At 41.7% G+C, this 13,696-nt stretch overlaps 1 protein-coding gene across 5 annotated transcripts in view; it reads right to left on the reverse strand.

The window, feature by feature from the left end:
• LOC144020883 (protein phosphatase 1 regulatory subunit 29-like) overlaps positions 1-13,696 on the reverse strand; it is a 107,690-nt gene that overhangs the window by 62,649 nt on the left and 31,345 nt on the right. For all 5 annotated transcript variants that reach the window (XM_077524757.1, XM_077524755.1, XM_077524754.1 and 2 more), the window contains one exon: positions 7,226-7,339. The gene's annotated coding sequence lies outside the window, so the exon portion shown is untranslated. The remainder of the gene's footprint in view (positions 1-7,225; positions 7,340-13,696) is intronic.

Raw genomic sequence — 13,696 nt, forward strand, 5'->3', positions numbered from 1 at the left:
GATACCACAGGATCCGTATCGGAAAAATATCGAGCCAATATTTCATAAAAATCATTGGATTGTGGTAAAATATGTATTGTTGCAAAAATATCCAGAATATATACATTGATACGTCAATATTGATGGAAGAATATCTGTGTTATATTAACTTATATTCGATAACTTGCTACATCGGGATTGTTGGAAAAAAAATATCGAAGTATTGAACAGTGATACTATTTGAAAACTATAGTATTGTATCGTGGTGCGATTGTTTAAAAACGTTATTGTGACGCAATATCATCGCTATCATTGGAAAAATCTCAATATTGTATTGTAGTGATACAGGAATCGGAATTGGTCGATAATAATCATGCTAATATTGAAAAGCATTGTGCTAACATATCATGATATTTTTAGGATCAATGAAAAAAAATAATGATAGTAAGTACTGTTTGAAAAATATTGGCGGTCACTGGAACCATCAACATTTTTGGAAAAAACAAAAAACAAAAAACAAATGGAAATTGGCTTTAAGACCGATTCCAATTAGACGCTGATGGTCCTTCCTCCAGCAGTTAGCAAACTAGCGCTTCCTTTAGCATCCGAAAAAGATTTCAGTCGTCAATCTGAGCACTTGACCTGGCCCGAAGTCCATTCACTGCGCCGCCGAGACATATTGGACAAATGTCAATCCTTTTAGAGGCTGACCTTTGGCGGACATAATTTAAATATGGACGCGCCGGCGCGTTTTAGCACCGCCGTCTCAGACGTGCTGGCAGCGGCGTGCGGAAACCAGTCCTCGTGTCGAACGATTGGAACTTTCAGCCCAGAGAAAATGGACGTTCTTGCAATGCTAACAGCTAGCATGGTCAGAGCTAGCACGGTGAAATCCAGAAGCTCTGACTTGAGCGAGAGAATGTGCTAGACTTACAGTACATAGCGTGAAGAAACAAGTCCTTATGTCGAACTATTTTAACTTTCAGCCCAGAGAAAATGGATGTTCTTGTGATGCTAACAGCTAGCATGGTCAGAGCTAGCATGGTCAAATCCAGAATCTCTGACTTGAGAGCGAGGATGTGCTAGACTTACAATACATAACGTGCGTAAACCAGTCCTCATGTCGAACGATTGTAACTTTCCGCCCAGAGAAAATGGACGTTCTTGCGATGCTAACAGCTAGCATGCTCAGAGCTAGCACAGTCAAATCCAGAATCTCTGACTTGAGAGCGAGGATGTGCTAGACTTACAATACATAACGTGCGTAAACCAGTCCTCATGTCGAACGATTGTAACTTTCCGCCCAGAGAAAATGGACGTTCTTGCGATGCTAACAGCTAGCATGCGCAGAGCTAGCACAGTCAAATCGGGAAGCTCTGATTTGAGAGAGAGGATGTGCTAAACTTACAATACATATCGTGAAGAAACCAGTCCTTGTGTCGACCTATTTTAACTTTTAGCCCAGGGAAAATGGACATTCTTGCGATGCTAACAGCTAGCATGCTCAGACCTAGCACGGTCAAATCCAGAAGCTCTGACTTGACAGCTCTGACTTGACAGAGAGGATGTGCTAGACTTACAATACATAGCGTGAAGAAACCAGTCCTCATGTCGAACGATTTTAACTTTCAGCCCAGAGAAAATGGACGTTCTTGCAATGCTAACAGCTAGCATGCTCAGAGCTAGCACGGTCAAATCCAGAAGCTCTGAGGATGTGCTAGACTTACAATATATAGCCATGGTTACGCAAAAGGTTCCAAATTATCAATCACACTCATTCGAGGCGGTTAACGTACAAAAAAAAAGTAGCGCACGGGCTAACACAGAAGTCTCCAGTCAGTGCTCCTTAAAATAACTAAATGTCTCGATTCGGCCCAGTCCCAAAGCGAGCCTCCGAAATGGCATCAGAGATTGGGAAAAAGTCGGCGGGGAGGAGAGCGAGGAGGGAAACGGGATTCTTGTCTTTGAAGGTGTCGCTTGAGGAGGTCGCGCAGATAAGAAAACACACTCGGGACTCGCACAGACAGACGGTGTCAAAAAGACAAAGCCGACAAAGGAAGAGGGAGACAGGAAGTGTCAGACACACAAGAGATTTCTGGCGGATAACCGGGGGTGGAAAAAAAAAAAAAAGTTGAATTGGTACTTTAATGGACATGAGGAACTAAAACAGACTTGTGAATTGTTTACTTGGGAAAATATTGTAGCAAGTTTGATGGATAGAAAAAGCTTTTGAATTATATCATAATCTGAATTCTATCGGAATTGGAGTGAATGATGACATCACCAGGATGCCTGTCCATCCTAATATTTCCGTCCTTTCCGTCATTTTCCCGTCTTCTCGTTGTCTCCATCGTCTTCTCCTCCTTTCCATCCTGTGCGCCCGCCGCATCCCCGAACCTTTTTTTTTTTTTTTTTGAATAATAAAGCGGCTCATCCGTCTCTGGCACACTCCCGCAGGATTCACTCACGGGTCCGCTTTAATGAGATTAGCATGGCTAATGCCTCTGCTCGCTAGCTCGCTCTCTCGCCGCGGGGACGGAGGAGTACCCTCCCCCCGGAAGCCCCACCCCGCCCGCCGTGAGCGTTAGCGCGGGTAACTAACACGAGGCGGCGGAGAGCAGTCGGCATGACGGCGCGCCCATTCCTACGAGCAAGTCTTGATTGATTTCGCTCGTTAAAAAAAAAATCGGACCATTTGCTGATTTATTACAGAAGCAAAGAAGCTAATAAATGCTAGCGTAAGTCACAGCTAAGTTATGCTCCGCTATTTATGCAAAAACGTCTTTTAAAAAAGCCTTAGCTTCGGTGGGGGGGAAATGACTTTCTCTCTACTAGCTCAAGTGCTAACATGCTTAGTTACGGTTAGCTTGCGACAAGAGATTCAGCTTCCAAAAAAACGAGGAGAAAACTGAACAATCAAAAGTAGTTTCTCGAGATCTCTCATGCTAGTATTTTTAGTTACGCCAATGCTCTGGAGATATCTACTCAGCATTATATGGCTAAAACGCTTCTGACAAAAATAATTTCTTTCCAGGTTTACACTGGATCAACTACTTGCTACCTTGACGGGCTGCTGTAGCCATGGAAACAGCAAATAAACAGGTAGAAGAACACAAACTGCCTCTAGATATTTGCAAATTAATTTACTTACATTTTTTTTTTTTTTAATTTACAACAACCTGCCCAGGCAGGCGAATAGTTGAGCCTGAATTATCTGCGGGTTGAATTAGTTGGAAATGGTCCTAAACCAAACTTTGTTTACTTCCTGTTTACCTCCTGTTTTCGACAGCAGCCTTGATGAAGCATGCCTGCAAAATTCCTTGGAATATATTACTGCAAGTTAAATATGTAATCATGACAAACATTATGATAACAGATATTTCCAGTTGTTGAATCGCATTACGGCAACTATCATTTACTGTAACCATTTGGGAGGGGGCGGGGGGGGGGGGGGGGATATGCAAATCAAGCCGGCGCTGAATATTCATGATGCGCTTTGCATAATATTAGCATAAGTCATCAAACTAAATACTATAAATCGGATAACGATGCTTAGATGAAAGGGTTTACTCGGGGAACAGTGAAAATGAATAGAAATTCATTAAAACACAAATAGAAATATCATTTCGATCGAAAGGATAATTAAGGAAAAACATGAAACTGTCCAATAAAAAGTGCACAGGTGATGGTGTGTGCGCTCAAGGTGAACTGACCTCCGCATCTATTTATTAGCGATGCGAGTCACGCCTGAGTAACTGCTGCATTTTCTTCTTCGTCATCAATGACCTCATCCTTGGAGGAACTGCACCCATCTTTGCAGCAAACTAGACGGGTCTGAGTGAAACTTGCTGTGCTGTTCAACTACAAGAATTTACGCCAAAATTTCAAATATGTCTGCTGACTCTTGCAAGGTGGAAAGCCGCATGCACTGAGCAGTTTGCCAAATCCTGTTGAAATCAAGTCACTTCCTGTCGAAACCAGGGCACTTCCTGTTGATTTTAGACCACTTCCGGGTCACTTCCTGTTGAAATCAGGTCACTTCCTGTTGAAATAAGATCACTTCCTCTTGAAATCAGGTCACTTATGAGTCACTTCCTGTTGAAATCAAGTCACCTCCTATTGAAATCAGGTCAGTCCCGGGGCACTTCCTGTTGAAATCAAGTCACTTCCTGTTGATTTTAGGCCACTTCCGGGTCACTTCCTATTGAAATCAGGTCAATTCTGGGTCACTTCCTGTTGAAATCAGATCACTTCCTGTTGAAATCAGGTCACGCCTGGGTCACTTCCTGTTGAAATCAAGTCACTTCCTGTTGATTTTAGGCCAATTCGGGGTCACTTCCTGTTGAAATCAGGTCACTTCTGGGTCACTTCCTGTTGAAATCAAGTCACTTCCTATTGAAATCAGGTCAGTTCCGGATCATTTCCTGTTGAAATCAGGTCACTTCCTGTTGATTTTAGGCCACTTTGGGCGGTTTTTTTTTTGGGAGAGGTGGGGGGAATTGCCATGGTAACTCTGAATTCCGAAAATAATAATTCCCCGCCGAGTCAGATTGATCCGCATCTTTTGATACCTCATTTGTGCCTACACGTTCAACATTTCGGGCCGCATTTTGTCTGAAAAATTCCGATAAATAAAGATAAATAAACGCCGTTTTCTAGGATAGCAATATGTGCCTGCTTTGCTTCGCAAGCGGTAGCACTGGTACTGCTTTGCTCCGCAGCAGTCACATAATTATGACTTTAAGGTACTACTAACCAAACCACTGCAGCCCGTCTAGGCAGTAAACTAATCTGGTCTGAATGGCTGTCTCCCTCTACTTGTGGCTTCAAAGGAATTGTTTTTCTTTAACAGACGGTAGTTTAAAAGTCCTGAGACAACGCTCTTCTTGTTTACTTCCTGTTTCGATGGCTACCACAACCTATCTAAGCAGCAAACTCAATGATAAAAAAAATGGATTCTTTGCGAGATGTTTCTGAGAAGGTGTTGGATTCTAACTGAAACTAGTTTGGGGATGTCTCTAAATCAACCTTCACTTTTTTTGTCACGTATTCCTGTTTGGAGCAAATTAGTTAGGCCAGCCCTTCTAGGCAGCAAACTACACTAAGACTGAACTCACCACAAACACTGCTGATTGCTTCAGAAGACATAAGTCTACGATCTTCAACCAAACATTGCTCACTGCTCGACTGTGTCCTATTCCAATGTCGACAGCAGCCCGTTGAGGCATCAAACTAGTTGGTGCTGAATTTACTGCCGCGTCTGTTCTAAAGTCTTCAAGCAGCCCGTCTAGGCGGCCAAAGGGTTAAAATGAACTGAAATGAAATGAAATAGTGGAGTCCATTGTTCCGCCAATGCCTCAAGACAGAGTTTGATTTAAATATCCATTATCCCGAGACATTCTCCGCCGTAAAAGAACTTGACACAAATAAGCCCAAATGCGTTTTATCTGACAGGTGGTGCTGAGCGACGGAGAAATACTTTCAAAAAAAAAAAAAAAAAAAAAGCACCCACTGCTGTCCGTCTAATAATACAGAATTTGCCTCTTTATAGTGGCTCGTTTGATCTTAATGAGTTTTTAAACTCCCAAATTAGCTCAGCTTTCATTAGCGACCGTGAAAGCGCAAAGTCAACGCTGACAAAAGTTTGTCACTGATAAGCTGTCTGAGAGCGCGAGCGACGACAATAGGAAAAAGAACCGATTGGTTTTGAAGTCACGGCTTGTTTGGATACGTCTCTGCAACAACGCGATTGATTTTCAACAATCCCGAATCGGCGGGTATCTGAGATCAGAACCCAAACCAGCGCGTGTTCTTTCGCATGTGCTCCTCCAGTTCCATTTGTCAAGACATCTTCAAACCTTGAGGGGCCATTATTTGATCAATATTTAAGGTCCTTATTGATTATGAGGGAAAATTGACAGCAATTAAGCCAATGGAGTGGACATAAACGGGAACAACTCAATCTGCACATGTTCCTTGAGAGAATCCATGGACGGGCATGATCTTCCAGAATGCACAATTTGAATTTAAGAGATAAAAACTGGATAACAATTTGTTTTGGTTGTAGTCAAGACCACAACAACCGAGACCAAGACATTGTTGAGACTAGAGAGTATCGAAACCGAGACAAGACCGAGAATTTTGGAGGTTGAGACCAAGACAATCAGGTTTCCCCAATCCTGGTCCTCAAGGGCCGGAGTCCTTCAGGTTTTAGATGTTTCCGTCCTCCAAACACACCGGATTTGTACAATCAGCTCATCAGCAAGCCAGATAACGATCTTAATCTTGAGACTCTTTAGAGGTGTGATGGAGGACAGTAACATCTAAAACAGGGTTCACTAATCCCGGTCCTCGAGGTCAGGAGTCCTTCAGGCCTGATTACGATCCTGATCTTTAGTATCAGGTGTGTTGGTAGGCGGAAACATCGAAAACCTGCAGTACTTCGGACCTCGAGGACCGGGAGTGGTGAACCCTCATCTAAAATCTGCAGATAACAATCTCAATCGTTAGACTCAGGTGTGTTGGAGGACAGTAACATCTAAAACAGGGTTCACTAATCCCGGTCCTCGAGGTCAGGAGTCCTTCAGGCCTGATTACGATCCTGATCTTTAGTATCAGGTGTGTTGGTAGGCGGAAACATCGAAAACCTGCAGTACTTCGGACTTCGAGGACCGGAGTGGTGAACCCTCATCTAAAATCTGCAGATAACAATCTCAATCGTTAGACTCAGGTGTGTTGGAGGAGAGTAACATCTAAAACAGGGTTCACCAATTCCGGTCCTCGAGGTCCGGAGTCCTTCAGGTTTTAGGTGTTTCCGCTCACTAGCACACCTGATTCATATATTCAGCTAATCAGCATGCCCGATAACGATCCTGATCTTTAGTATCAGGTGTGTTAGTAGGTGGAAACATCGAAAACCTGCAGTACTCCCGACCTCGAGGACTGAAATTGGTGAACCCCGACATAAAACCTGCAGGACTGCGGCCGTTGAAGACCAGGATTGGGGAAGCCTGGTTTAAATCAAAGAAAAAAAAGCTCCTGAACAAAGTGGAGAACCTTCCAAGTAATCGCAGTTGGACTGGCCCGGTTTCAACCGGTCTTGATCCAAACTCCTGAGTCCACCCTGTCCGAGACCGAGACGAGACCATGATGAAATGCCTTCGATTCCGAGACCATTCTTGAGAACTACATGACAAATTGACATTTTCCCGTTTGATGAATCCACATCACAGCAAGAATCACTCACCTCTTCTCTCCTCAACGACGAGGTCCCTTTCGAGCACGAAGACGCCTCGTTGGCGAGATCTCCCAAAATGTATCGGCTTCTCCGAGCGAAAAAGGGAGCAGGAAGTCTCAGGAGCTGACGGAGTAGCGGAGAGAGAGAGAAAAACAAGACAGAAGAGCAGTTATTAATAAAAGTTTGATGACAGCCGAGCCGGGCCGCGGCAGGGGGAGGGGGGGGCGGGGGGGGTTGTAGCAGGCTGGCAGCCGAAGATAAAAATCAAATCAATGGTGGAGTGAAATTAAGCAGACAGTGCGGGGCGACCCGCGCCTAATTGAAAAGAGGCTGCTGGTCAAATAGGTCCTCGTGTTTATCCACGGAACCCCCCCCCCCCCCCCAAAAAAAGGAGATTAGCGAATTAGCAAATTAGTCGCTAACAGATGAAAGACGCCGCGGGGGGCCCGACTTTCGCTGAGGGGGGGGGATAAAAGTCGGGCGTACCGGTAGACTCCATCCCGTGTTGAATATCGTCGACACGTGTAAAAAGCATTCGCGTCATTTCTCGTTTGACGATGCAGAGGAGCTGATCCAAATTTAATCAATTCAGGGACAGTACACGTCGGAAAATCAACCACTGAATGAATTACTGACATCGGAGAATTAAACTGGATGGATGGATGGATGGATGGATGGATGGATGGATGGGTTAGTAGATGGATGGATGGATGGATGGATGGATGGACGGGTGGATGGGTTAGTAGATGGATGATGGATGGATGGATGATGGATGGATGGATGGGCGGATGGGTTAGTAGATGGATGGATGGATGGATGGATGGATGGATGGATGGGTTAGTAGATGGATGGATGGATGGACGGGTGGATGGGTTAGTAGATGGATGATGGATGGATGGATGATGGATGGATGGATGGGCGGATGGGTTAGTAGATGGATGGATGGATGGATGGATGGATGGATGGATGGATGGATGGGTTAGTAGATGGATGGATGGATGGACGGGTGGATGGGTTAGTAGATGGATGATGGATGGATGGATGGATGATGGATGGATGGATGATGGATGGATGGATGGATGGATGGGTTAGTAGATGGATGGATGGATGGATGGATTAGCTAAACATGTTGAAGTTGGTATAGTTTGAATTGGTTAAAAAAAATGTAGAACTTAGAGGAGAAAAGCAAAAAAAAAAAAATCTTGGCTTTTTCAAATTTTGGCTTTTTGAAAATAACTTGCGGCAGGGATCAGTGCAAAAATTTGAAAAATTAGTGAAGAAACAGGAAAAATTCTTAATTTCTGGCTTTTATTTTTGGGAAAAAAAAGCATATGCTGAAAAGTTGAAAGATGGAACAATCTGAATCAATCAAAAAATGTGAAAAATTAGTGGAGAAACACGAAAAATTCTTAATTTCTGGCATTTATTTTGAAATTTAAAAAACAAATGCATTCATGATATTCTTAACAGTTGAAATCTGGAACAATCCTAATCAATCAAAAAAAAATGTAGAAATTAAAGGAGGAAAACGCAAAATTCCCTTTTCCCAGCTTTTATTTTGAAAAAAAAAATGAATTACTGATATGCTGAGCAGTTGAAAGCTGGAACAATCCGAATCAATCATAAAATATGGAAATTAAAGGAGAAAAACAAAAAAAAATTCTTAATTTCTGGCTTTTATTTTGAAATGTAACAATTTGGTGGGTTCCATGTTTTTATAGCAATAGAACACAATATTCTGTGGACATTGTAAAATCAGTCAAAATCCAGTAAACGAGCCGGGAGCGAACAGGATTGCGAAATGTGAAAATGGCAATGAGTTTGGTGCCGATAATTGGCCCAGCCGATAATCGGTCTATCCCTACTTCTGATTGACCGCAAACAAATGCGAAATTCGTGACGGCCATTCATGATGACGGCCACCTTCGCACAACTGAAATAAACCACCCTATTGGACTCACCTTTTGCTGATGCGATAACACAAGCCATCATCTAGATTTCTGACATTTTTTTTTTTTTTTTTTTTACCCCTTCGCAACCTCTCCGCTCCTTCCTGTCATCCCGTCTGTCATCTCACGCTAACCCCGCGACGGCAGTTGATCCGTGCAAACATTTTCCCACCGGCGGGACAAAAAAAAAAAAAAAAAAAAAAAGCCGGAAAAAGAGTTTCTCTCCCGTTCGGGATAATGTCATCGGCGGCACGTATACGAAGGTCAGCGGCGACACGGGTGGCCTCTGCGTTTTTCTTTCTTTCTTTTTCTTTCTTTTTACGCCATCTGCATTTAGATCCTTAAAGTAAAGGTTAGGGTGGCCGGGAGCGTTGGCGTGACAAAGGGCGGGTATAAAAGGGAGGCGGGACCGCAATCGCGAGTAAATGTCAGCTTACTGACCACAAAAACACTCCGGGGCGGCGGTCAGGACGACGCGGCCAGAGGAAAAAAACAAAAAAAAACGCGAGGGGGGTCAAGGACGGGAAATATCTCCAGCTTGCAAAAAAATAATAATAATAAAATACAAAAATAAAATAAAAAAAAAAAAGACTAAAAATGAACCACACAGTTAAACAAAAATGTACAATAATCCAGCAAAAACGCACATTTCTCAGACAACTTAATATAGACAGCAAATCGATCTGATTGGTTGTGGCTAGACATGTGACATGGAATTATCTGATTGGCTGTTGGCTAGATAAAGACATTAAAGATACCTGACATCACATAGCCTAAAACCAGTTGAAACTAGATGCCGGTTACATCAGTTCAAAACAGACACTTGAGCTCATGGTCATGACCCAAACATAAACCTTGCATGACCCTACTCATTACAGTAATCATAAACTTTACATGACCCTAGTCATGACAGTAAACACAACCCTTGCATGACTCTAGGCATGACAGTAAACATAACCCTTACATGACCCTAGTCATGACAGTAAACACAACCCTTGCATGACTCTAGTCATGACAGTAAACATAACCCTTACATGACCCTAGTCATGACAGTAAACATAACCCTTGCATGACCCTAGTCATGACAGTAAGCATAACCCTTGCATGACCCTAGTCATGACAGTAAACATAACCCTTACATGACCCTAGTCATGACAGTAAACATAACCCTTGCATGACCCTAGTCATGACAGTAAGCATAACCCTTACATGACCCTAGTCACGACAGTAAGCATAACCCCTGCATGAACCTAGTCATGACAGACAAAACAAAAAACAAACAAAAAAAACAAAAAAATCCACGTTTTGCTTAGCCGCATGGACAACGTACTGTATAAAGCAATTGATTCTCTCGTCAGGTATACAACTTCCAGCATGCACAATAGAAATAAAACTACAAATAAAAATAAAAAATGTACATGCAATTGTTCCTCTCCTCAGTTATTGATGATAACTGCCACCTTGCTCAATAGAAATCAACAGAAGGCAGAATAACATACAACAATAGAACAGATTTGCCCTGCACAAGCCAAATGAGAGGACATAAAAAAAAAAAAATTTTAAAAACATGGGCAGCTGGCAGGTGCATGATGGGAATGAATCCCCCCCCACCCCGAAAAAATAAATAAATAAATAAACAGGCTTGTGCGATATCAAGCAAACAAATGACGGGCGGGCAAAGAATGAGACTGAGAGGACGAGAAGAAAGCGAGAGAAGGAAAGCGAGCCGCTTAGATCGGGGCCAAAACAAATGAGCGAAAATGATGTTTTGATCCAGAGCCGAGCGCTCGCCAGTCAGCTGGAGGCCAACATCCATCACCGGGCGGGAGACGGATATTATGGGATGGAGGCAGGGAAGGGGGGGGCGGGAACAAGGCCCCCACCTCGACCGCCACCCCAAAAAAATAAAACAACTCGAGATGAATGAGGGGGAGAATTTGTAGCTGAAATATCTCAAACGCTTGTTTACTTACAACTACTTCGTCCTTGATAACAAAAAACGTGTAAGTCGGCTTTGGGGAAGACTCAAATTTTGTGTTTGCAGGTTCAACAAATGCTGCGTTGTCTTTGATGTTTGCAAAAATGCGACATTTCTTTCAGACTCATTTGCATCTACTTTAGTTGAAAACTCGAAATTGTCTTTGATGTTTACTCAAGGTTAGTTGAGCTTTTCTCATCAGAAATTGTCTTTGAGGTTTTCAAAAACACATACCACTAGGTTCATCAAAGACTGCAAATTGTCCTTGATGTTTACAAAAATGCGAGCATTAGATTTGTTCGACACATTTGTCTTTGACTTTTGTAATAAGTGGTCTTTGATGTTTTCAAAAACATGTACACAAGGTTCATCAAAGACTTCAAATTGTCCTTGATGTTTACAAAATGCGAACATTAGATTTGTTCGACACAATTTGTCTGACTTTTGTAATAAGAAGTGGTCTTTGATGTTTTCAAAAACATGTACACTAGGTTCATCAAAGACTGCAAATTGTCCTTGATGTTTACAAAAATGTGAGCATTAGATTTGTTTGACACATTTGTCTTTGACTTTTGTAATAAGTGGTCTTTGATGTTTTCAAAAACATGTACACTTGGTTAATCAAAGACTGCAAATTGTCCTTGAGGTTTACACAAATGTGAGCATTAGATTTGTTTGACACATTTGTCTTTGACTTTTGTAATTAAGAAATGGTCTTTGATGTTTTCAAAAACATGTACACGAGGTTCATCAACGACTGCAAATTGTCCTTGATGTTTACAAAAATGTGAGCGTTAGATTTGTTCGGCACACTTGTCTTTAACTTTTGTAATAAGAAATGGTCTTTGAGGTTTTCAAAAACACATACCACTGGGTTCATCAAAGACTGTAAATTGTCGTTGATGTTTACAAAATGCGAGCGTTAGATTTGTTCAACACATTTGTCTTTGACTTTTGTAATAAGAAGTGGTCTTTGATGTTTTCAAAAACTTGTACACTAGGGGTCTTAGAAGTTTTCAAAACATGCACACAAGGTTCCTTGTCAAAGACTTCTTTTTTTTTTTTATTATAATCTAAATTGCTTTGTTGTTTGCATAAATTGAAAACGTAAATTGTCTTTGATGTTTACAGGACGACGAAAATGTTTATCTTAGTTATGCTAGAGACTCAACTGTTTTTGTTTTTGATGTGAAAAAAAATCGAACTAATTTGTCTTTGATATTTCTAAAAACACGTACATGAATTTTGTGGAAAATTCCAAATTGTCTGGCGTTTCCAAAGTTACATATTTTAGACGTACTCAACTGTTTTGTTGTGTTGTTTTTTTTCTCCATCTCCCAAGCCAGTCAAAGGCTCAAAATTGTCTCGAACGTTTAAAGGAAACAACAACGATTGATTGTCACTTTTAGGGAACCGACAAACGAGGAATAAACGCGAGTCAAGCGTCGTTATTGTGCGCCAGCGCGGCCTAAGTGCAACCACTCAAATCCCTTTTGGTCCAATTAAGCGCCTTTGTGTTGCCGTTTTGTCAAAGGCGTTCTCACCTGAGATGACGGCTCAGCCGCATGCCTGCGCCAAATACGATTCACTTATTGTTGTTTCAGTATGCAAATTGTTGACTTATTTTTTTTTTTCTCCCCTCGCCGCCCGCTGCTTCCATATTTGGGGAAACCACCAGAATCAATTATTAACTGCTGCTTATCAGATTTCGAGCTTCTCATTTCCATATTTTGTCGACTTGATAGTAGGGATGTAACGATAACGGAAAATATCGCGATATTAAAACTGCCACAGTATATCATCGGCGCCACATGACACGATTATTAAAAAATTGTTATAAAAAACAACAACGTGTAACGATATCCTAACTTCACGATATGATATCACGATATAGTGATAATTATCGTTATTGTGAGCTTCATATCGTGATAATATCGTAACGTGATGTTTGGATATCGATATATCCCTAAAGTAGGGATGTAACGATATCCTAACGTCACGATACGATATCACGATATCGTGATAATTATCGTATCGTGATAATATCGTAATGTGATGTTTGGATATCGTTATATCCCTAAAGTAGGGATGTAACGATATCCTAACATCACGATATCATGATAATTACCATATCGTGAGATCGTAACGTGATGTTTGGATATCAATATAACACTAACGTAGGGTTGTAACGATATCCTAACATCACCATACGATACGAAGCTCATACCACGTTCAGAATTCCTCCACATATTGGCAATTAGCGTACATTTTAAACACAAGGGCCAAAACATCCCGAATGAAAGTTAAACTGCACCAAAAAACTAGCCACCAGAGGGTGCTTGAACTGCACGAATTGAAATTAACCTGACTTTTTTTTTTTTTTTTTTTTTAACAGATTGTTGTTGCTTTTAAATATCGTGAACATGACAACGACGACATTGTGGCAGTTTTAGTATCACGATATCACGATGTTGCCCTTATTGTTACATCCCTACTTGTTCGTGGGCAAAACGACACAAAAAAAACATTTTTTTGTTCATGTCCATGCAACTC

Source organism: Festucalex cinctus, chromosome 6, assembly GCF_051991245.1.
Source record: "Festucalex cinctus isolate MCC-2025b chromosome 6, RoL_Fcin_1.0, whole genome shotgun sequence".
Taxonomy (NCBI): domain Eukaryota; kingdom Metazoa; phylum Chordata; class Actinopteri; order Syngnathiformes; family Syngnathidae; genus Festucalex; species Festucalex cinctus.